At 39.9% G+C, this 25,756-nt stretch overlaps 1 long non-coding RNA gene across 1 annotated transcript; it reads right to left on the bottom strand.

The window, feature by feature from the left end:
• Window positions 1–19,372: 19,372 nt before the first annotated feature.
• On the bottom strand, window positions 19,373–25,258 carry LOC110083022 (uncharacterized). The gene is made up of 3 exons (XR_002301211.3): window positions 25,179–25,258; window positions 22,184–22,291; window positions 19,373–19,631 (listed from the first exon to the last, which is right to left on the bottom strand). It is a non-coding gene; the product is annotated as an uncharacterized LOC110083022 (long non-coding RNA).
• Between the last annotated feature and the right edge of the window lie 498 nt (window positions 25,259–25,756).

The raw sequence follows: 25,756 nt of genomic DNA, 5'->3' as shown, positions 1-25,756 counted from the left end.
TTAAAGGTATTACCAACCTTTTCTTTTGGATTTTGTACAAAGACTAAATAGCTTTCCCCCCTTTTTCTTTCTTTCTTTCTTTTTTTGTTTTGCTAGATCCACACTGACACCCTTTTGTGAAATGCCAGAGATGTGGGCCTGCTAAAAACTCCATGTCCCACATGCTTTCACCATATTTATTCGGGGAACATTATTACAGAAACTACTGAACATAGCCAGAACTTGACTTATTCACCAGCTCATCATGGCAAAGTTATTTTTTTTAAAAAAAGTAATGAATTACAATTACATCCTCTCCCTCAAATGAGTCAGAAAAGGAAACTGATTTCATTCTCCCTTCATAATTATGCATATTTCAAATGTGACTCTGTATCTTTATGTTAGGCAAAAAATAACTAAGGACCTTTTGATCTTGTTTGCATAGGATCTGTGAATACAGCTATTTACCAAGACTATTATTGTTCTCTACCACTGCTGTACTGTATAGGGACCTATTACATAAATGGAAAGCTGCGCTTTCTTGATAAGGAATTATGAGCTGCACTTATTTAGCCTTATTTGAAGCAGCAATGCATTGCTACTGCTGCCACCACTCCTTATTCCTTCCAGCTATCTTTAGATTGTGAACGTCAAGGACTGCGCATACACCAGTCCTGGTGCGCATACACCAGTCCTGGAACAACATTGTGGGTGCGGCCTTTTGAGACTGGCAATTATTACCTGGGCCGTTCACTGCTCCCTTTGTAAAAGGATCACATCCAAACTTCTTTCTAAGACAATAAGAAAGCTTGTGTTTGTTCAATACACTTGGGATAGGAAAGGTGACAGAAGTCCTAGTTCTAGTTAACTAAATTGGAGATGTCGGCAGCCATGACTGCCCCTTTCATCTCTAGAGAGCAAGGGCAAGATATCTCTTCCTTGGAGGAACAAGAGAGAAGTGTGAAAAGGAAGTGACATCAACAACTCTAATAGCAGTCTCAGGTCAGCGCAGGTCAGTGCAGGCAAAGGACAGTCTAAGGAGGTCCTTTCTTTCTACTCTTCCCCACACAAAGACATGCATCCTCGAGTGTAACCTGAGTTGCAACCAGTCATTGCCAACAGTGAGGAACAATATAGTGCCATTGTAATGCTGAGGAGGTCCATAGGGAATCCTACCACAGAATATTACTAGGATCTTGTATTTCTATGAGGGCTACACACAGAGCTTGTAAAATCAGTAGGTAGTAATTAGCTGTACTTACAGTTCTAGAGTGGTCTTATAGGCCAGATGGGCGGGATATAAATCAAATAAATAACTAGTTTGGTTCCTCAAAAGTAGTTCAGTGACAGTATAGTTACTTTAAGAATATCTCCTTTCTCATTATTCAAAAGAAACTTTGATTAACACTTTTTGTTGCTTTTTGGAAAACAGAACACTGGAAACCCTGACTGGGATGCAAAAGACACCTAAGTCACACACCTGTGTAACTTTAAAAGAAACTTAAACTGTGACAGATATAGTAAAGGTGCAAAAGTTGTCCAGGTATCCCTCAGTTCATTACAAGTGCAATGTAACTTAGTTGTGCCTTATTTAATTAAAAGTAAGTTATTGTTGGTAACTAGAGATGGGTACAAACTGCCAAAATGGCGGTTTGTCCACAAATTTAGGAATTATTCCTGAACAAACCATGAATCAAGTCTTCGGTTTGTTTGGGATTTTTGTTTTAGCCCGGCTGCCTCCCAGCCTGTCTTTCACCCCTTCCCACTGCCCCATTGCCTCCCTGCCATTTCCTCCTTCCTCTGGTGCTGCTGCCATTTTGAGAGGGCTCCATCTCTCTCGGAGCAGTGGCCTCTGCACACCTCTCAGCCTCTCAGGTGATTTGCGGGGGGACATGTGTGGAGGCCGCCTGGCCAGCTAAAAGGCCGGTTAACTAGAAAGAAAAAAAATTAAAAGGTTGCTGTGGGTTTTCTGGGCTGTTTGGCCGTGTTGTTCAACCCGGAAAACCATCGGATCCCGGCCGTGAAAGCCTTTGAGAATACAATAAAAAATTGTGCACAGAGTGCTACTCCTGTCCTCTGAAGATGCCGGCCACAGAGACTAGCGAAACGTTAGGAAGAACAACCTTCAGAACACAGCCAAGGAGCCCGAAAAACCCACAACAGCCAATAAAAAAAAATTATTATTATTTTGTTAGCTGGCCTCCATTGGGGGGGACACTGCACAGGTCTCTGCTTCTCAGCTGGAGAGGTGGGGACACCCACAGAGGCTGCCAGGCTGGCTGATAAGCCGGTTAGCATATATACATATGATGTAATCAGACTTCACAAAGAAGCTTCCCAAAGAATCTCCAGCAAGGAAATGCCAAGCTAAACCTGGGTGGAAGTTCACATCAACTGAATTAAGGCTCAGTTGTGCCTGGAAAGTATCTTTTTTGCTAGAGTAAGTTTCCACTTCTAAGACAGGTTAATGCTGCAAGTCATTCATACACACACTGCAGGTAGTTTTGGATCTTTACAATCTGTACTTCTCAAGTGTTCCTTTGAATGAAAGCCTGCCATCAGCATACTCTTTGATTCCTAGCAGACCTGGCTTCTGCTACTTCAGTTGGGTCCAACCCAGTCTTCATTCACACTTCAAGGCCAAATTTTACAAAGTCCCTCAGTGGGACTTTGAGCATCATTCTTCTGCTATTTTACCATACATTCCTTTCTAAGATCAAGACAATCATTAGAGATCTACCATAATCTTGGTCTGATCAAAGGCGTCCAGATTTCTACTACAAAGTAAGGGAAATATTGGCTCTAAGATCAATTCTTCAGTTTCAGAAATGCTCTCTCTCTCTCTCTCTCTCTCTCTCTCTCTCTCTCTCTCTCTCTCTCTCTCTCTCTCTCTCTCTCTCACACACACACACACACACACACACACACACACACACACACACACACACACACACACACACACACACACACACACACACACACACACACACACACACACACACACACAAAATTTTCAATAGCCAGAAACCCGTAATTCTTCTAACAAACTTGGATGGACAAGTGCTGGTAAGTTTGGAAGCAAAATGACCCGATCAAAATTAAGATGGTTCTGATTACCTATGGAACTGCTCAGCTTGCTGCCTTGCAGATGTGCTAGATTGCAACTTCCATCATCCCTCTCTATTCCCATTGACCATGGTAACTGGGTATTATGGAAATTGTAGTCCTATATCTAGAAGGTAGCAGATTGGAGGAGGTTGTTGTAGGGATGAAATTTTCCAAAGTGTAGGTATATTAATCTATTCAGTTCAACAACAACAACAACAACAAAACACCAAAGATGTCAATCCTGCTGTGTCTGAAAGACTAACAGATTTCTCATTGTTTAGATATGCAGTGCATGTGGCTGGGATTGTAGAGTCACAGGGAAATTAAATGCAGAATATACTAATGAAATGAAGCTACAAAATGGAATTACTATGTTGATATTAAAAATAACTCTGTTATTCACCAAACTATGGCTGGCAACACAAATGTTCACACATTTGATAAGCCAAATAGCACATGTAATGTGATAAAAATTGATCATCCCAATCTGAATAGTAAAAAAAAAAAAATTAATAGTCACTTCATTTACATGCACAGGGAATTTCTAGGTTCATACCTAACATCAAAGGCAGAGGCTGCTTTTCATAAAATCATAGAATAATAGAGCTCCAGGGGGCCTGTAAGGCCATCAACACAGGAATCCAAATCAAAGTTAAATTTCATTCTGTTGTTTTCAACCCTGTGCTTGAGTCCTTCAAGATTTTTTTGAAATTTGTTCACATCTTCTACAGTATCAGTTATCCCACCCAATTTTGTGTCATATGCAAATTTGATAGGTATTCTCTGCACTCCCTCATCCAAGTCATTAATACAAATGTTGAAAAGCACCAGTCCAAGACTGAGCCTTGTGGTACCCCACTTGTTACCTCCTCCCAATTTGAGAAGGAGCCATTGATAAGCACTCTCTGAGGATGGTTCTGTAACTGACAGAATTTTTGTCGTTATCTTTTGTTCATGCCAGAATGACAAACTGTGATGCCAAGTCATACCTAGGCTGAAATCTATGATTTTCTAATCTTATCACCTGTGACCAATGTCATTTCTGTCCTAAAGCAGGACTAAGGAGACAGGCTAAAGGACCTTCAACTGGACAGACTAGAAGAGGTGAAGAAACTAACCTACCCAAAACCTTTAAGAGCTTTGTAGTATTCTTAAGGCTCATTTAGGGCAGAGATATAAATTTCATGACAGGTTATAAAAATCCTCACCTTCCCATGTCATTCTCTGCAAGTGCAAGTCTGTGTGCATGTGCACACACGCACGCACACACACACCTGTCCTTTTAAACTTCCTCTCTCTGCTTGTTGCATTTCACTCTTAGGACTAATACCAGATGCTTGGGAAGAAGAAAACCACTTTTCATGATCTCATGTCTGTGATGCCCACTGGTTATTTTGGAAACCCTTGGCTTTGCTTGTCTGAGATATGATGCAATGCAAAAACAGCCTTCGTTACTCCATATTGTTTATCCAGGGCATGAAAAGACTCTTTGTCTGCCTTCTCCGGCTGGCCGCCAACAGGGAAAACAGAAGGACTCGCTGACCCTCCATGATCTTTTCCATCCTTTGCAGCAGGGTTGAAGGCTTAAAAGTTAGGAAAATCAAAGCTTTACAAAAACCACTCCAAAAACCAAAAAGACGTTCACGTTGTTAAGATTTACTCATATGAGTCTTATGCCAAATATGTGAAGTATTAGTTATGAAGAACTAATCACTTGCAGTTAGTTCTTGTTTTCAAAAAGAAAGACATAACTAAGTTGCATTATTTCTCTTCACTTTTTGTGGAACAGCAATGGCAACTTTTAAAGTAGTTTCTATAGTTTCAGGATGGGGTCTTACTAAAATTTGGAAGAAAGATTTATCATAGTCCAAGTGGGTCTTTCTTACTTTTGCTGTGCCTTTAAATTGTTTTAAATTAGTTGTTGTTTCAATGTAATAGTACTTATTTTAACTGAGTTTTAATACCAGATATTTGTGTTTTAAACCATTTGGTCTGCTACCTTACATTTCTCTGTTGGGAGAAAGGCAGGATATAAATTAAATGAATGGAGGAGGGAGGAGTGTGGCTTCATGGTCCACCTCATCTAGTAAGCTGGATGAGAATCAAATGTGCATTTGTTCAACAGGTAAATTGCCTAGTAGTTTTCAGATTTTAATAAAGCAATTAAATATATTTTAGTTACTTTTGAAAAAAAGAAAGCAGTTACTTTTTTAAAACTGATGACAAACCTTGACAGCATCCTAAAAAGCAGAGACATCACCTTGCCAACAAAAGTCCGCATAGTCAAAGCTATGGTTTTCCCTGTAGTGATGTATGAAAGTGAGAGCTGGACCATAGAGAAAGCTGACCGCCAAAGAATTGATGCTTTTGAATTGTGGTGCTGGAGGAGGCTCTTGAGAATCCCCTGGACTGCAAGGAGAACAAACCTGTCAATTCTAAAGGAAATCAACCCTGAGTGCTCACTGGAAGGACAAATCCTGAAGCTGAGGTCCAATACTTTGGCCATCTGATGAGAAGAGAAGACTCCCTGGAAAAGACCTTGATGTTAGGAAAGTGTGAAGGCAAGAGGAGAAGGGGACGACAGAGGATGAGATGGTTGGACAGTGTCATCAAAGCTACCAGAATTAATTTTACACAACTCCGGGAGGCAGTGGAAGATAGGAGGGCCTGGAGTGCTCTGGTCCATGGGGTCACGAAGAGTCGGAAATGACTAAACGACTAAACGACTAAACGACTAAACGACGATGACAAGAGTAGCAAACTACTGGGGAATGGCCTTCTTAGAACTACAACTGCAACGAATTAGTTTCTGAAAGCAATTACTTTTCAAGATCTGTGTGTAATGTGTGGTCACACACACACACACACACACACACACACACACACACACACACACCCCAAAGCATTTTTGTATGGCACACTTCCCCCACAAGTTCCTCAATGTTATAGCACTATACAGTATCTGATTTCCATAAGATATGAGTAGGAGAAAGAAATGCGGTATATTACTATTTTCAATTAGGCAGAAGGACTGCACCATATACTGGACTGCAAGTAACGACAGAAGTTTCATTTTTCAAAAATGTAAAAGGCCATGCATGATATGGTCACAGGGAGGGCCAGTTCTAATTCTTCTTATTAAAGGGATGTCACAGATCCTGTCCAGGAGGGGTCAAGAATACTTGTACAACCAATGAATATCAAGTGGGTATATTAGATACAATCCAGTTAATGTCAGCTGTGCTGAGACATTCCACTGAAATTTATAAGACAAGCCAGTTGTGTCTAAATTAAGCACCTCTGGTTTCAGTGGAATTAAAAGACTACATTAATTAGAGTGTGACTCTTTTGCACAGAAAATAAATACAAGATTGTGTAGACTCATATTCCCTGACCTCTTCTTAAAGGGAAACTCTTTGTTATTAAAAATTTATATTGCAACTTTTGCTGTACAGAACACTTTGCAAACTCTCTTGTCTTTTAAAACCACAACAATTTGGTGTAATGGTTCATTATTACTTCCACCATATGCAACAAGACTGAATGAAAATGATATGTCCAAGGTTACCTGTTACAGTGCAGAGATGATGTGCAGAATTTTAAAATTAAAATTAAATAGCACTCAGTGTATTCCTGGAATTGCTGGTATTTGGACAAGCATATTCTTCATGAATCAGTCTGCAACCTGACAAACAGGTTCTCTTCTACAATACTCAAATATTTTCTGTACAATAAGATAAAATCAAAACAATTTTTTTAAAAAAAGACAGTGGCACTTTAAGTGTTAACCATTATATTCAAATGTGAGATATCCTGAACCAATCTTAAAATACTAAATTGGATCTAGATTACAAGCAAATTGTAGTGGATCAATTCACGAAAGTCGACATTGGAATATAACAGTCTTTAAGGTGCCTTTATGTTTTATTTTTAAATTTATTTTTATTATTTTGTATTGTTTTTGTCTCAGTATTCTTCCATAGACTGACATGTGTGCTTCTTTGGAGTACAAGCACAATAATAAATAAACTACATATTTAATATAGTTTACTTGGTGTTTTCAACTCATGCAATAAATTTACTAATACAAGCCACTATTATTGACATAATGGGAAGCTGAAAAGATTGGGAAAATGATTTCCCCCAAGGAAGACTGTGGTTGGAAACCTATTGACAATTTATGCTTGCTTTGGTGAAATAATATATGTAATTGCAACACACAACCAGGAACACGAGCAATTTAGTTAGATGTCTTTGAAGCATGACTTGAGTGCAGATTCAACTTAAGTTCTAGAGTTGGATCACAGTAGCCAAGGACATGTAAAATTATTGTACTTCATAATACAGCACACTGGATGTAAGAGAGGTTTGAAAAAATCGCAGTTGTGCTCTGAGAGCCTATCCACAAGGGCTTTTATTCTGCTGTTTGGTGTGTTGATGCGTCAGGTTGGCCCACTCTTCTTTTTTTATGTCCACACTTGGACATCACGGGAGCAGGCCAATTGGTCCCCACCCACACTTTTTGAATCCCTGTCAGGGGATTCTACTACAGGTATTTGGGTTCAGGTTAGAGGGCTCGGGTTTAATCTATTCCCAGTGAGTGTGAGAGCCTTGCAGCAGCTTCTGGTATCAATTTCCAATATTCTGAAGTGGCTTATGAGCTGCTTCAGGATATTTGGTATTCCTGATTGAAATTGTGGCTGTGGGCAGATTCTCAATCAGCAATACACAGACAGGCAAAGAATTTTTAAAAATTTAATCCAAGTGATTCATTGCATCAGCAACAATCTAGCTGATGTGAAAAATATTTTCACTTCCCCTGATCCTCTGCAGATGATCAGGGGAAGCGTTTAATTGACAGCAGGATGAGCCAAAAGTGGATATGCCATTTGGACGGCAGGAGCTCACTAAATGTCAGATCACTCTTCCCCCCCTCCCCAACTCTGACCCTTTGTACCCTGAGCCAACCTGCACCAAAATGGGCAGTCTGGACATGCCCTAAATTACTCAAATACATACGGAAAAATCATTGTCCCTGCATCTACTGAATCCAACTGTTACAGCCAGAGGATTATGTTATATGTGCCTGTTATACAGATATTAAAGATAAAAAGCCACTCTGAGAAAAGAAATGGCAAGCCTAATCTAACACTAGCATGGTATCATGTACAGGGATTCAAACACAGATTTTAAAAAATTAAGGACTAGAAACTCTGGGCTGAGATGAAAAAAAATCTGTCAATTTCTCCCACATCAGTGTTTTTTAAGCCTCAGGACTGTCACATCCCAAATATGAAAAAATTTGCAGATTTGGGTGAGTTCTTATGAAGAACCAATTGAAAGAAAATCCTTACTATTATCCTGTACAGTGGACCCTCGACTTACAGACGACTCGACTTACAGACTTTTCGAGTTACAGATTTCTCTAGCTGCAAAATTTAGATTCGACTTGCAGCCGGAGAATCAACTTACAGACCAGAAAAAAACAAAAATGGAACAAAAATAGAATAAAAACTGCCAGTTGTGAGATTAATCAGTTTTCAATGCATTGTAGGTCAATGGAGATTCGATCTACAGACTTTTCGACTTACAGCCACCGTTCCAATACGAATTAATTCCTTAAGTAGAGGGTCCACTGTATGTAAGATTCTATATATTTCCTACAATTTGTTTTGTTGTCACACCATAGATCATTCCGTCCACCCACTCTTCTCATTATACATGGCTGAAGGCTGTATTCCATCTCTTGTGTGCTGTTTTCATTTACTTTGCAACAGGCTATCTTCCATTGATTTCACAGCTGATAACATATTTGTTCTTTTGATTAAAGATTAGTTAGATGGAGGAAAATCATTGCCTTGCAATCTGTTATCAAAATGAGTTTCACTCGTATATGAAATCATGGACAGTGCACCACATGGTGCCTCCATGTTCATGCATGGGTAGAAGAGAAGAGATGCTTACTCATTCCAACTCAGAGATTTAATATCTGTAGATCTAGGAGTAGCACGCGGAACCTTCAGAAATAGCAAAACGAGAAAATGAAAAGGGGGAAAAACAACAATGCATCCTCTGTAAGTAAAAATAAGATCACAGCAATTTTACCAAAGCAGGGTTTTGTTTGGTTTTTTTAAAAAAGGAATTGACCCTGGAAAATAGGGTCGGGCTGCATCTACTCCAGTTAGGGAGGAGAGTACAGGCAAGTATATTTAGTCTAAATATCAACATAGAAACATGACAACTGTGAAGAAATTTATTAATGTAGTGCTTGGCATAGTCACTGGAGAAGGTCTCTTGGAAGAGGGCTGCAGCATTTAGAGCATACAATAGGTGGTATTAATTCTATGATTCAGTATAAGGCATCTTCATAAATTCAACAATGTCCCAGTATGTTTTCAGGTAGCAGAAGGTGAGACAGGACAGTCAAGTCATCCTAGGATGGATTAAGCTAAATAGAGTCACTTCAAAAGGTGGTATGCGATTTGGCATGGTCCTTGCATCCACAGAAAATTATTGGATAGTTGTAGGGTTTTTTTGGGCTGTCTGGCCCTGTTCTTCAGGTTTTTCTTCCTAACGTTTCACCAATCTGTGCTCTGGTTTCACAGTTCTGACTCCTGTCCTCTGAAGATGCCAGCCACAGAGATGGGCAAAACATTAGGAAGAAAAATCTCAAGAACATGGCCAGACAGCACGAAAAACCTACAACAGCCATCAGATCCCGGCCATGAAAACCTTTGAGAATACAAGTATTGGGTAGTTTCAAGACAAGAAATCACACCACACCTCAAGGCAACCTTAATTAGCTCATTCCTCCCTCTCTGCTGCCAGTCCCCCACATCCTGTCCATTTCTCCCCTCTGCAGGGAATGGAAGAAAGCTGTTTTGTCTGTTTGTTTAATTTATTGGCAACCAGCATATCATTTGATTGGCTTGCTGCTGAAGTGACACAGCGCAGGATTGTAAAAAGAAAAAGAAAAAAGAACCCATATCCCCCATCCCCATGGAAGGGGAAAAGCTAGGTGATTTGTTTGTTTTTTAAATTTATTGGTAGGTAACATATCACCTCATTGGGTTTCGACCCTAGTGACAACATTGAAATGTCAAAAAAAACCACCTACCAGTGCTGCTTTGATTCAGTATTGGTAATCACACATGCAGGTGTCCAATTTGAATCAACTGCACTTGGTGTGCAAACCACATTTCAGAGCCACATTTCTCACTGAGGAAGCCCAATCCACTTTGCAGCTCTGTGAGCAGTTACATAGCTTCTACACCAGATACCTAACAGATCTGGGTGTTTCTCCCAACTTTTGCTCAGTTTGTTGGACTTCTGCCATTAAGTTTGTTCTATCCTGCTTCTGTACCAAGTTACACATTTTGCTTTTAATAGTTTGCATGAAAATGTGTACTTTTTAAAAACAAACAGTTCTACAAATATACGAAACATAGAAGAAACAAACCTTGTTGATTTTTATGGTGTGACAATATTCTGTGCGGGGTTTGTTGCAACAAACAGGTTTACACAGCTACTCCTTTGGAAATTTCTGCATTTTGTAAATATTTGTTAAAATATAAATACTGCACATAATGCTTTTGTGTGCACCTTTACCTGTTTTTTTCTCCAAAATGCATATTCTTTGGGCCACAACTTTTGCAAAACTTCAGATTTTAGAGCACAAATTGATTCCATGTTGGAAGCAAAGACAGTGCTAATTAGATAAATTTGCACCAAAACGTGTATCAATTGAAATTTCTTTCCCATCAGTTTAGACAAAAGATAGTTGCCAACAGGTGTTCAAAGAACCACCCTACAGTAAATGTGTATCTATCGGTAAATGATGGTGAAAATGGAACTATTTGTGAAACTATGCTCTTGGTCTTCTTGACTCTGTATCTCAGGCTATTCCTCTGAGATTCAGCAGCTCCTATTGCAGTGCATGTTTTACATCAAGATGATAAAAACAAGAGAGTTGCTTGAAAGATGAAAGAGACTGAATTAAACCAAAAGTCTGCAGGTGTGAAATAGAATCTTTATACTAAGAGGAATTTCCTCTCTTTCCTGTCATATTATGACTGTTACTCCTTAAAGGTGTCATTCCATTATCCACATCCATCAGGCCTTTAACCCCTACAAAGCTCCTGTATTCTGCTCTTTAGGTCTATTATTCCAATACAAGGTTTCCATATTGCGAGCTGAAGATCTGTGCAGTGTTTTTTCAATGATGCAGCTGAAGATGAGAGAGTTGAAGTCTATTGCAACCTTCCCTCAACCAGTTTCTTCAACCTAATAGCTCCCTACATGCTTTGTTATTGAGTGGTGCAAGTCTTCCTCACGACTACAGATTGAGGAGGAGGCAGAGGCCGGTTCAAGAGAGGAGAATGCATATGATGGATGAGCTAGTTAATTTTGGAGCCCACTTAATTGAAAGTATGACTTCATACAGTTATTTGTGGAATTTGGTTATTTACGGAGTTCAGTAGAATTTATGAAATTCAGTTATTTATGAAATACAATACTGAATTCCATAAATAACTATATGAAGAATTACTTTTCTGCTAACTTGGACAGCTACATGTTTATGGATGATAAGGGTAGTAACACAAATTGCTAAGGAATGTAAGAGGAAGGATGCTATCGCATTCACACACTGAATGCAGACTTTCTGTAACCATCTGGTGAGCTACTGAGAGAAGAGACTGCTGAACTAAATACTATAGGTTTTGGTCTGATCAGCACAGCAATCCCATGACACCTCTTGAGATGACTATGGGCACTTTGAAACAAGCCATTAATTTTCCCCCATATGTCTTTCTTCTGCTGCCATTCTACAATTTACAACTGTTTCTATATTCCAGCCTTAGCTGTACCACTGCAAGCAGCAGAGGTAATGGCAGATATCTGTGCTGGAGAATGCAAAGATATAACACAGAAGAGGACAACGTTATTCAGACAACACTGGTTCAAGACAGCTACAGCTCTTATTTCCTCCCTTCTATATCAGAGGCTGCCACCACTTCCAAGTTAAGCTGTGCTCCCGACAGAGTTCCCATTTCAGTCTGGTGTTCTGAATTTTTCTTGCTTCCTTTCGAGACACTGGCTGTCATTTGGAGTGTGTTGAAATAAACATTGGGCACATGGCTCATTTTCCTACCTGAAGGATTCCAGGCAGGGACATAGCTTCTACACCTAATGAACAGCAAGTTCTCTCCATTTTGCTTGACAGAGTTCCTTTCAGGCAGCTCTGAATAGATCCTTTCAGTTGTCCAAACTCAGTGACACATGACCACCCGGCTGACCTCACTGTACTCTTCCGGTCCTGATTTAATCCCAACCAGTAATAAAGCTGAGAACATGCTGCTGTGAGAAAAGGTATCCCAGGGCTTGCACATTCAAAGGGTTGAACACATTTACTTTAAGAAAGTGTTCCCATACTTCTGGCCAAAGAGCAGAGCCTTCTTCAAAGTCTGGGTCTCATTTCAAGTGCGGGCGGGAGGACTTTGTACAGGCAGCCCAAGGGGCACTCTAAATGGGATGTTAAAGGCACCATGCCCTTATTAAAAGAGTCCTCTAGTGAAGATGCAGTCAAGTCTTTGAGGCCAGAGGTTGATGACGACTCTGAAAGCTTCACAGATCTTTGAGCCTCCAGGGTACAGAAAGACCCCTATCAGGAATGCCCAGTCTATGAGACAGATGAAGGAATGCCAGCCGATGAACTCAACATACAGACATGCGCATATCCATGAAACCAAAGAATAATGGCTAGGTATTGTAATGGGCTCTCAAAAGGACTGCTCAACTCCATGGAAGATCTCTGCTTGGTAGCAGCTTCCTTGGGATCAAGGGGTCTTCTTGAAACTAGACTTTGTTTTTTAAATCATAGGAAGACCTTGGGCAAAATGGCCTTGGGCGAGGTCTTTGTCATCAGTAGTATGAACATTTCTGTTTTCTGAAAACAAACTGTCTAGTTTTGCTTAGACTTATGAGAGCTCAATCCTCATTTCTAGATTCATGTTTACTTCACTGTGAGTGATTTTGTTTTGCCTTGCGATTCTCCTCCTCTGGTTCTTGTTTCCGATCTGCTGGCTTGTTTGACATTGTTTAGGGAAGTTTCTGGATTAGAACTGACTCTGCTTGGTAGGACTTGGCTTTTTCTCGGCTGGTTCCCTTGTTCTGCCACTAGCTTGCTCTTTCTGGATTGGAATTCAGCAGCTTATTCTTCTTTGGGTTCACCTGCCTAGAAACAGGACAGTTTGTACTGATTGGACACAGTTTTATTACAAATGCAAGCTGCTACAAAGAATGCTCATTATCAGGATTGCAGCAACCAGGAATGGGGAGGTCTATATTTCCCCTCCCCTGTTGTTAACCTGATGCTCCCTTATTTGTACTAACCTAATCCATTAGCAAAATAGAATGGATCAGGTTACTATAAAATAAATACTCCTTTATTAAAGGCAGTGATGCCTATTCAAGACCTTAATGATAAAATACTCAACAGATCACTCCCATGACATATAGAGGTCATCCTTAAAACCTGGTATAAGGCCACATCTGTGTTGGCTTGGGCATGTCATGAGAATGGCTGACAGTCAGATTCCAAAAGTTCTTCTGTATGGAGAATTAGTTCAGGGAAAGCGCCCCAGAGGGAGGCCACAGCTGCGATACAAGGATATCTGCAAGCGGGATCTGAAGGCCTTGGGAATGGACCTCAACAGATGGAAAACCTTGACCTCTGAGTGTTCGGCCTGGAGGCAGGCAGCGCAGCATGGCCTCTCCCAATTTGAAGAGATACTTGTTCATCAGGCTGAGGCAAAGAGGCAGCCCTGAAAGCAGCAAAATCAGGGAGCTGGACGGGGGACAGATTATATTTGTCTGCAGTGTGGAAGGGATTGTCACTCTTGAATTGGCCTTCTCAGCCACACTAGACTCTGTTCTAAGGCCTCCATACAGAGCATGTTACCATAGTCTCTTGAGACAGAAAGATGCCTACTTTGAAGGCCACTCTGCTTCTTTATTAAGTTCTTTGCTAGGAATCACATATCTTTGAATCTATAATTTAATTTCATACTGTCACTTGTGAATGTATATGTCTGCTTTTTAAATACAATTTTATAGTATACTTTTATATCTTTATAATGTAGTGTTTGCTTCCTACCTTCTCTGGGCATGGAAGAGGATAATAAATGTGTGGGATTGGCTGCATTTTGTCTTCCCTAAGGTCAGAGGTGAGGGAAAAAAAGATGTCTTCAAACCCCTTTTAAAAGTGCAATGAAGGACTTATTGAACATATATACTTCAGGTAGGATAGGCATAGAAAACAGCTGATGTCTCACAGCCAGCTTTGACCAGATCTACCAAGAAACCATGTCCACTCATCAATGCCACCAATGGCTATTATAATTGAAGCTTATCTCTTAAAGAAACAGAAGGGATGTGGTGGCGCTGCAGGTTCAACCGCAGAAGCTTCTGTGCTGCAAGGTCAGAAGACCAGAAGTCATAAGATCAAATCCACACGACAGAGGGAGCTCCCGTTGCTTGCCCCAGCTCTGCCAATCTAGCAATTCAAAAGCATGTAAATGTGAGTAGGTAAATAGGTACCACCTCAGTGGGAAGGTAATGGTGTTCCATGTCTAGTCGCGCTGGGCACTTGACCACGGAAACTGTCTACGGACAAACACTGGCTCTACAGCTTGGAGATGGGGATGAGCACCGCCCCCTAGACTAGACTAGATGTCAAGGGGAAACTTTACCTTAAAGAAGCAGGTCCTTGGTTCCACAACCCTATTACATTGGATCCTACTCTAAATATATTTGAAGGGCAGCCATGTTATAGCCCTATCCGATCTGCCACGACTGTTCAAGGCCAGCTGAGATGATACATGATTGGATGTGCTGAATCCAGAGTCCACCCTGCCTAAGGATGTTGGAAGTTACTTAGGACGATCCTCAACTTTGCAGTAGCATCCAGTTTTCTCCCTGGATTGGAGAAAGTTTGGATGTGGCCTTACGCAGAGCATGCCCCCTCCCCCCTTTTGACTCCCTTGCTGGCTGACTTTAGAAAATGCAGCATTTAAAAAAAAATAGGACTGCCTGTTTAGCTCGTAGTCTGTTGCAGCAAAACCAACAAAGAGTTTATTGCACCTTAAAGACTAACAAGATTTATTTGGCACAAACTTTCAGGGCCTGTACTCCATGGAAACTAATACCAAATAAATAATATTGGCTAATTGTTAAAGTTCATAAGAGCAGAACAAGGCTGTTGAGGACAGGACATTTTAGATATAATTGATTCATAGGGTTGCCATAACTTGGAAGTGACTTGACAGGACATAACAACAACAATTGTTAAGGTGCCACAAAATATCAAAATATTTGATTCTGTATGTCCAGTATATTTTGATAAAGGCTTCTTTGCTTATATTCACATTTTTAATAGGAATAACTTTATATAACAGCTTTTACCCTAATATAGTTCATCCTTCCTCTTTTTTGCTTTCCTTATTCAGTCAGTAGAAAGATCCTCTTTTCCTTTCAACAGCATACCTTGCTGAATGGATCAATGTTGAAGAGTGTCTCTCATCAGGACAAGACACCCTTCTGGAAGTCACGTTATAGACTTTGAAGCAAAGTAGAGCAATCAAAGAAGTAAAAAGTAAAAAGAGGAAACTTGGATAGAGAACAAATGTTCTGTGACTGCAGAGGAATTCAATCAAGGCAACACTTAGCTGCATGCTATTTATGCTCCATTGTGCATAAAAAAGACTTAGCAAATGACTGAGATAACCCTATTGAAGTAACCTGTTTCTGGTCAAAAATAGTGTAATAACTTTAATATTTTAATTGTTTTTAAATGTACCTGTATTTCATATACATCCATAATTTTAAATTGTGCACTGCTCTGATATAAAAAAAGAAGAAAGGAAGGTTAGAACTCAGCATCATTATATGAAAATATAATGATTGGTAGTAGACTTGCGAATGAGTAAAGAAAAGCCCCGTTGAACTGAATGAATACATAACATTTGCAATTAATTGCTAGTGAAAGTGATGGTTTGTAGCTTAGATTTTTTTTATAAAAGGATTAAACAAATATTGATGCAGGAGAGGCTTCTCAATAGCTCTTAGCAGTGACCATGAAACACCACCTGTTTATTCAGAAACAACAGATGGGACAAACTGCAACGAAATGTTGCTTTGTACAGTACTTTTGTTTAGGATTTTGTTCAGACTTTTCATTCCGTTCTCTTTCCCACACAATTCTTCCATTTTCTCTCACTATGGGCAGCAAACATTCTGTTCCCACTGAAAGTGCTCAGTCTTCACTGAGCTGTTATGGGGTTCCTTCCCCCAGACTTTTTGCAAAGAAATGTTTGGTTCCCCCGAGCCAACTGGACAATAAGAAGCAGAGTAGAAATGGATGGCGCAGTTAACCCACAATTAGAAACACAGCTCCCTTAAATGGTAAAAGAAGTCAGCTTACTCTAACACAGGCTTGCCTCAAACTTCATGTTGCAAATGCGTTTGCTTTTAAATGGTGATTGGTGATTTGTAACTGGCAGATAAACCTGGGCTTCATTTGCATGTCTCAGGTCTACTGAGGGCAGAACTTGTAAGAGCTGGTATTTCTCTCAATCTGTGATTTGGCCCTCAGTCAGAATCTTGATTCACCTGACTCAGTGTTTTTTATGCTAATAGAAGGAAACTCTCACAGATTTAAGAACTTTCCCATTCCTATCAAGAGGTGTCAGAGATCAAACCTGGTCTGAAAAAAATGATTAAAAGAGCTTTCTGGAAACCATGCAAGGCTTTGAGGTTGCCAATTTTAGCTGAGATGGAATGCCGGATGCTTGGTTGCTCCTACCCCTGTAATATTACAAACTTTGTACATTTTGTGCTCATTATTTTGTAAGTAAAGAGATTATTGTAATAATTTTCCATCGCTTCTCCTACAAACAAAACAAAACAAAAACCCCGAACACCTTCCTCTGTGACACCTAACTTATACTTTTCCACTGATTGGAAAGCAAGAGCATGCCATATACAGCATACTTGAAAGTCTTTGCTAACTTTTATTTGTTTGTCTTTGCTGCTAGGAAAGAGGCTAGGAAAATGAATAAAAACTAGTTACCAAAGAAAGAGGAACATGACCTTTCTGTAGGCATAATTCCAACCAATTGGATGATGGAAGAGAAGGCCCTGGGGGAACAGTAAAGGCTGTTAAATATATCTGTGAAGATTCTCAGTCATCCAGGTGAGGTTATCTGGAAGTTGAGCCATGGCAACTGGACCTCTTTCTGGTTAGGTTGAAACGTTCCACTACTCATCTAAGCAGCTTCTTCAGCCTGAGGAGAGTTGGTAGGAGGATATATCAGGCTGTTAAATATGTGCTGCTTGAAATAAATGACCAAATAGTATACCTATGTTTCAACAAGGCATCATGATGCTGTACCAGTAGTTCTCCACAATACAGCCCAACCAATCATCTTCTTCCATAGGATAGATATAAAACTAAGCAGATTAAGGCCAATGTGTTGAGCAGGTCAGGGGGATGAAGAAAAGGGAGATTAGAATGATAGGATTACATTAGAGAAAGTCAGACATTTTCACTGCACAGAGAGATGGCTATATGCCTGCATCTCTCTCTCTGTCTCTCTGTCTCTGTCTCTGTCTCTGTCTCTGTCTCTCTCTCTCTCTCTGTGTGTGTGTGTGTGTGTGTGTGTGTGTGTGTGTGTGTGTGTGTGAGAGAGAGAGAGAGAGAGAGAGAGAGTGAATCAGTTAAGGTTAATCTCTCCCTTCCAAAATTCTACCCACCATAGCAGCCAGCAAATCTCCTTGCATGGGGTACTTACATGAAAGCAGGGTCAACTATACTCTTGTTGTCGTCATCGTTTAGTCGTTTAGTCGTAGTTTTTACTAATATTCTTCCCTGTATTTCAGGTTGCCATATTCCAATTCTTCAAATTCATTATTTATTTATTTGTTTGTTTGTTTGTTTGTTTGTTTGTTTGTTTGTTTGTTTGTTTGTTTGTTTGTTTGTTTTCTACTCTGGGCGGCAATTCACTGAGCTATCCAGCAGTTCTTCAGATAGCCCAATCTGCATATTATGCAAATTAGTCAGCTATATTTTCATAACATGCAAATTTGGATAATATACAATTTACGTACATTAATTATTCCGTTGCTTTTCTGTTAGTATTTTTCAGTTTAGCATTTATATAGGTATTGCCGACCTGAAGGAGTCAGTATAGTTTAATGCTTAGAGTGCAGGACAAAAAGAGACAAGTTCAAATCCCTACTTAGTTACAAAGCTTACTTGAACCTCTTTGACCAGTTGGTTACTCTCAGCCAAATACTACCTTACTATGTTGTTTTTAGGAAAAAAGCAGGAGAGGACCACGTAAAGCAACCACACACATTTTTGGTACATATAAAGAGATAGTGACATTTTGCCATGCACATGGACATCCAGTAATATGTGATAGGTGTTTCTTCTTTTCTGCCATCAGTTTTTATTGATGACACCCCACTATAGTTTTTTCCCCGGGCACAATTCCCACAAACCCTCAACTTGCATCCATTCTTGTGGCATCATTGCTTTCTATGTACATCGATAGGTGCCAACATTTATGCACAGATGTATAAATTAAAGACATTCTATTTTGCAAACAGGAAGCAGGAGACTTTAACACAACTGCAAAATTTAGACATGAGGGGATGAGTGTTTAATTTACACATCTAAGAGACCCTCTCAAACTGACATGGCTTCACTCACTGGCTAATTAAATGGAAAGGCTCATTTCTTGCAAAACAATTTACCCACACAGTGTCTGGTACAAAGAGGCACTGGGTAGCACACCTGTAATCCAGGTGAACCCCTGGACAACTGCACAATATGGCAACCCTGCCTGTATTCAAAAGGATTCAGCAGAAGCAAAATGGCTTCTGATTTTCAAGAGTTCTGCATCACATTACAGTGTTTAAACAGGAGGCATAGACAGGATGAAGTCACAGAAAGTAAAACCAGAGCAAGGTGGTAGGGAAGATAAAATAAGGAAAGGCAATGCTTCTATAAATGAAGAAAGCATGCTGAGTCCAGGCCTACCATTACACGATTTAAGTGTCCTGAATCCTTGTGCAACAGACCAGGACATGTTTTGTTCCAGAATCCATACAGAACTCTAGTAATAATGTTGGGAATTGTATCATCTCCTGAAGAGTTATAAATAATATCACCAGTCTCAGCACTTGCCAAGTATTTTTTTTAACAGAAAGAGGGGAAAACCTGGGATAAAAATTGTCCTAATAAATCTATTGCATTTACTACAGGGGCAGTATTTTGTTCTACCCAATGTAATGCATTGGAACAAAAATATGCCCCATGTTGTTTTTCAACAAATTATGATGCTGAGAGCTGGCTGGATAGTTCAGTGGTTGAGGTATCTCACTGCAGAGCCAGAGGTTGGGAGTTCAATTCCCCACGGTGCCTCTCAAGGGAGGAGTTAGCTTGTGTGGCCTCGGACAAGCTGTACAATCCCAGAATGCCCCTAGAAGAAAAGAAGGATAAACCATTTCTGAGATACAGGTTGAGGGTACTCTATACTATGGGGAGAGACAAGAACTAGAAAAGTTATTTTTCAAATACTGGAGGAGGAGGCTATTTTCATTGTTTAGTCAGCATGATGTAGTTGGACTAGGCCTCAAGAAGCTGGGGTACAAATCTCCATGCAGCTACCAAATTCACTGGCTGAAATCCATTTGTGCTGATATGCAAAAAGGCTTAACTCTGGGGGGCAAATTGCCTCAAGTTTTTTAAAAAATCTCTGCAGACATTTGTTGCGCAGAGTCACGTGACTCAGTGTGCAACAGATAATGTCTAAGGAGATTTCTTTACTTAAATAGTTTACCTCCAAAAGTTATTTCCTTTGTGTAATGCAGCAACAGAATATCAGCCACTGGATGACTGTGCAGCACTCGCGTTCAATCAGCCTCACTAAGCTTATAAGGCTGTGAGGACAAATTATAGAGGAGAGTCATGGTTGCATCCTTGAGCTCATGGGAGGAAAGATACATACAAATAGAGCTGATACTATAAATATAACTGCTAAATCCTACTGGATTTTTACACCAGTGTACCAGAATTGGGATAAATTATCATGAGTCAAGAAATCAGCACTGGCATTTGCTCTTACACAATCTGAGGCAACACAAATGTCTACATTGACTTCTTGTCTTGAGGCAAATTGCTAGACAGAGTTACACTGATTGCATTAGACCAGCAAATGTAACTGGATATTAGCTATTGTTCCAGGCCATGGACATAAATGGGCCCATATCAGTACCAAGAAACTCTGCAATAAACTGAGAAGAACATTCCCCCCTCCTTTGAGCCTTTCAGAGTCTTAAGACGCTTTTGCTTGGAAGGACTGAGCAAAACCATGAGTACTAATCAGAATGAGTATTGATACATGCTGAATAATTTATGACTGGTTCAACACATGCAGCTCCATTGCTATTGATTTAATCTTTTCATTATTATAGAACAACAGCATAAAATTAAAAAATTATGTGTTGTTGTTCTGATCAATATTGTGTTTCAAATTTTCCTTTTCTTTTCATTGCTAATGTTCCCCCCCTTTTTTTCCTACTGCCATTTCCAACCATTCCCAATCATTTGCGTTTGTATATGTTAGTCCGTTGACAGCACTTTTTGTTTTTATTTTTCCTTATTGATTGTCTGGCATCCAGTTATTTGGCCACATGCTATTAGGCACAAATAATAAATATATTTTGATCATTCTTCTTTGTTGAAAATTTCCCTTGTGCTTGTAATAGACCTTGGAATCCAGCCATTGCAGGATTGATGTTAGGAAACAAACACCTCACAAGATTATCTGGTATTTACTGGCAACTAGTGCAAAGCTTGTGACTACTCAGGAGAAATAATCATTCTAGAAACTGGCAGAGGGTCAGTGTTTGGCAGGATCAACAAAACGGAGAAAGACCAATTTCCCTCTTACTGTATTCAAGGAAATGCATTTATGGATAGGGCAGAAAGATAAAGGTTTCTAGCACATCTTACTTACTAAAGCACCTATAGCTTCCATATGGATAAGCATACATCTCCAGCTAATATGGAGGAACAGAAAGAAACAGGAATCATCCTCAGAGAAGGAAGAAAGAAGCCCACAAGCACAAATCTGTATATATAGTAGCTCTTGAAAAAAACTGGGAGGATTAAAACAGACTATTCAGTTATCCCAATTCCACTGGCCACACACATAAAACAACATCAACCTTGCTCTTCATATTTTTGCACTGTCAAGTTGAGGCCTAAACCACAAGCCCATAGGACACAAGGTGGCATCTAGTAGAGATCTGAGTTACTGGTTCAATCAATGATTGCATTTACATGAAACAATATATAGCAATTCTACCTTCACCAGAAAACAACAACAGTAGTCTCTGATAGGGACCCAAAAAAGTGTGGACAGGAATGCTCTTGAAACAGGCTGGTTTGTTCTAGCAATTATGTTGTCTCATTTAAAAGGGGGGGGGGGAAGCAAATCAGCCTTTCTCCACAGTAGACATAACATCTGGACAAATGCCTGCATGACTGCACCCTCAATTTCTAGAAGACCAAATGCTTCTCTAGAACATCTACCAAAAGCAAACACACTTCCCTACTCTTTTTTTTTGTCCAAAATGTTCTTGTTGCTGTGCAAGTTCATACAAAATTTCCTGCCTATATTCATTTCACTATTTCCTGCCCTTTGAGTGTGTTACTCAATAACATCTGGCAGAAGCAACCTGGAAAGAAGTTAATAAGAAAAGCTTTTAGCCAATACTGTGAGATTATGGTTGCCTCCACCATAGGGTCAGCGGGGATTAGAACTAAACCGCTAGGGAGAGAACCACCATCTTTACTGACAATTGTTAGAATTGTGCTGAAGTGTGAGAGGAATGCCTCATGAGGGTATGAAGAGGGCTGAGTTTCCAGGGTTTTTTTTTAAAAGGTGTCAGAAAAATACACCTCAGAATTCTCTTCCAGTTCATATACATTTGCGGAGAAAGTTCTCCATAACAGGAGAATACTTACCAATCAGAGAAAAGACACATCCTCTGGCCTTCATGAGATGAGTGCTCCTGAAGAAGGATGTGGATTGTTTGTGTGCCCGGTTTTTCAAAAGGGGTTATCTGTCATCCTCTGATGAAGCAAAAATTGCAGAGACTTGAAGCAGTTTGAAGACCAACAAGTTTTACTTGAACGTAGTTTTTGTGGCCTCCAGCCCATTTCATCAGATCATCATCATTGCCATTTCAGAGATGCACAGTTGGAAGGGACTCTATGGATCAGTGAGTCCAGCCCTTGTAAAGAAGGCACAGTGGGGAACGGAAATCCCAGCCTCTGGCCGATACTTAAACCACTGAGCTATCCAGCAGTTCCAGTGTCACTGATCTGTCCAGCATCTGATGGCAGTCCACAACAATTCATTTTAAATGTTTTGTATAATATGCAGTCCACAACAATTCATGCCTAATAGAGTATGTTCCTCTCATAGGTGCCTCATGACTCTTTGCCTTGTGTTTTAATAATTGTATGACTAGCTGTTACTCTGTAAGGGCATCAGGGGCTGACGATTCCAGAAGACTTGGGTGCTGTGAAACAGCCTTTCATGTCATAAATTCACATCACAATTCATTGCCTGCTCTCCAAATTTAGCTCATGGAGACAAACTACATGTTACATGCTGTTTCCTTATGATAATGATTTTCACTGCAAACAGCCAGGGGTGGTTTTTGATGCTGAACAGAGGACCAGCAGGAGAGAGGGCTGAAAGCCCTGTTCAAAATTATATCCACAAGTTGTCTTTTTTAAAGGAGGGGGAATATGTTCTTTGCAGAAAGGAAAGGTATTTGTATGTAATTTTATTTAATAACTGGTGTCTTGCTCTTCTTGAGCTCAGAACAGTTAATACAATAATAGGATAATGAAACTAGCATTCATAAGGATATTGGTATGCCAATGCAGAGCTGGGGGAACACATGCTGCGTCTGAGGGAGAATGAACTAATTAGACAGCACACAAGACAAGGTAAGGAGGCATTGTCAATATGAACTTCCAATACAATTAGACAGCTACAACTGGGGTGGAATCCTACATATATTCACCTGAGATAGCAGTACTTTTAACTTTAGTGGGATTTAGTTTTGAGTATATTTGCATAGGATTGCAGGTTGTTATTCTGTCATCAGTTGCATTAAATTGCATATGTAAATCTGACCCACATATAAAATACCGTAATGTTTATCACGTCTCAGTCTCAGGTACTAATTTCTCCTCCAGGAAGACAAAGTGATTTGCAAAAACCTCAAAGAGCACACCTCTAATCAGGATTGCATGGGTGTAATTATCGAAGGATATTTATGGGCTATGAGTGGAGAGATCATGACAATTCAAGCACTAGGATCAGTCTCCCGTGCCAAATATTCATTTTCTCCCATTTTTTCTTGTTGTTTTTGTGATGCAAATACTGCTGCATGCTAGTATTTGTACCATAGGGTGCCTCAGAAGATAGCTTTCCTCTCTATAACCTTCATCTACTGGTCTTGCTGGATATTTTCTTTCATCCACTGGGCACATTTAAAGCCCTACTGAATGCCTCTCTCACACTCTAGAAAATCAGTCTTGCCTAGAACAGCCTGCTGCTTCTCTCTGGCCTCAGTTAGTAGAAGTGAAATGCCACTGTCGCTGGGACTCAGCAAATATGCTACTCCTTCCTCACAGCTACTCTCCTTCCTTTACATTTCCTATAGAACAGCTGTCTCTCTCTTAATCAGCTAGCCATTGCTCTGTCTCATTGGAAGGCTTCCAATGAAGGGGCCCAGCCTCTGTGGGTTTACTTTACAAAGGAAGGGACCCTCAGCCTATTTATTTATTTATTTATTTATTTATTTATTTATTTATTTATTTATTTATTTATTTATTTATTTATTTATTTATTTATATTTATATTTATATTTTTATTTTTATTATTATTATTATTATTATTATTATTATTATTATTATTATTATTATTATTATTATTATTATTATTATTATTATTATTATTATTATTATTATTATTATTCCACAGGGTCTGTGGACTTATGGGAATTAGAGAAGGAGCACCCAGGGGCTAAGGGAGTCAAGTTACCTTAGAAACCATAGTATTATGATGCAGGATCCCAGGGCAGGAGGAAGCTGGGCAAGTAAAGACATCTCCCTCCCTCCCTCCCTCCCTCTCCCTCTCTCTCTCCCTCTCTCTCTCTCTGGACCCAGCATAGCTATAATTTTGTATGTCACTGGATCTCACACTCAAGAAGCATGTGTATCTTAATGCAGCATACTATACAAAACATTTAAAATCTCACATCCCCAAAATTGATGGTGCCGCGTAGCCCTCAGCCTTGGGTCTCAGCAGTTTGTGTTTCCCCTTTCATGTACAAAAAAAATAAAAATAAATGGAGGTCTGGAAGCCAAAAACAAATAATATTACAAAAGCAGACAAAGAACAGGAGAGCATCTCCTAAAGGATACAGGCAAAGCTCCCCTAATCTGTATGTGCTTTATTTGGGGATGGATCAGGTTGTAAGACATTTGCACATCCCTAGTTAGCAGTATGGCTCCCTCCAGCAGGATGGAAGAAGTTTAAAGCTAAACTTTAGTACATTGTTCTGTATACTTTCTCCATCCTGCAGTGCAGCAATTTCTAGGAAAGGCAGTGTTGACACTGGGAAGAGCTAGACTTCTTCATGACCCAGGACCTCCCATGATATTTCTGCAGCATGAGAAGAAGCCCCACAGCAGCCGCATCTAAAGGACGATGGGAACATAGATGAGAGTCATGGCAGAAGCTGATGTTTTCTCTCATCCATGGCGCTAAGCCACAACTGCCCTATGTCTTCAGGACAAATAAATCTGCCTAAGCATATTTTCTCAATCTGTTCCCAATTATTGCTCACCTCGGTTCACATTGATCTTCGCAAGCAAAACAATATGTCAGAATCTTTACTTATCAGAGATATTGGGTCCTTTTGCTTCATTTGCTCACCATTATGTCCCTTCACTGTAGGTCAGCTATGCCATCTCTCTCTCTCTCTCTCTCTCTCTCTCAATAACAAGCATGACAACGTTCTTGGCAATGGAACGGATAGCTCTGACCAAGCACAAACACAAGGGAATTAACTAGAAGAAATAGAGAGGGGGGTTGTGAAAACAAACCCTACTTTGTCTTCTTTTCCTCTCTCCAGTCCACTCATTTGCTTCTTGAAGCAGCAGTGACAGCTCACATGATCTCACTGTTGGACAAGCAATCAAGACAGGAGAAAATGCAAAGACAGAAATCTTATTCTTCATATTAAAAAGCTATTTATTTTATTTTATTTATCAAAAAATGTTTCTCCTAATTTTCACAGCCAAGTGGGGCCTGGCAGCTTAGGGTGAAAGTACAGTGCATCATTATTTCCATCCCACGCAGAGCTATATAGCCAGTATGTGCAAAACAGAAGCCTAAAATAAATCCAACTGACTGTTGAACAAACCTCAGGCTGGAGGAGTCAGAATCAGACTAGACAAGATGCTTATCGTGTGCTCACTGACTGAAAAAGATTAACTGTATTCATTAGCTCC

Source organism: Pogona vitticeps, chromosome 4, assembly GCF_051106095.1.
Source record: "Pogona vitticeps strain Pit_001003342236 chromosome 4, PviZW2.1, whole genome shotgun sequence".
NCBI lineage: Eukaryota > Metazoa > Chordata > Lepidosauria > Squamata > Agamidae > Pogona > Pogona vitticeps.
This window is presented reverse-complemented; position numbering and strand designations above follow the sequence as displayed.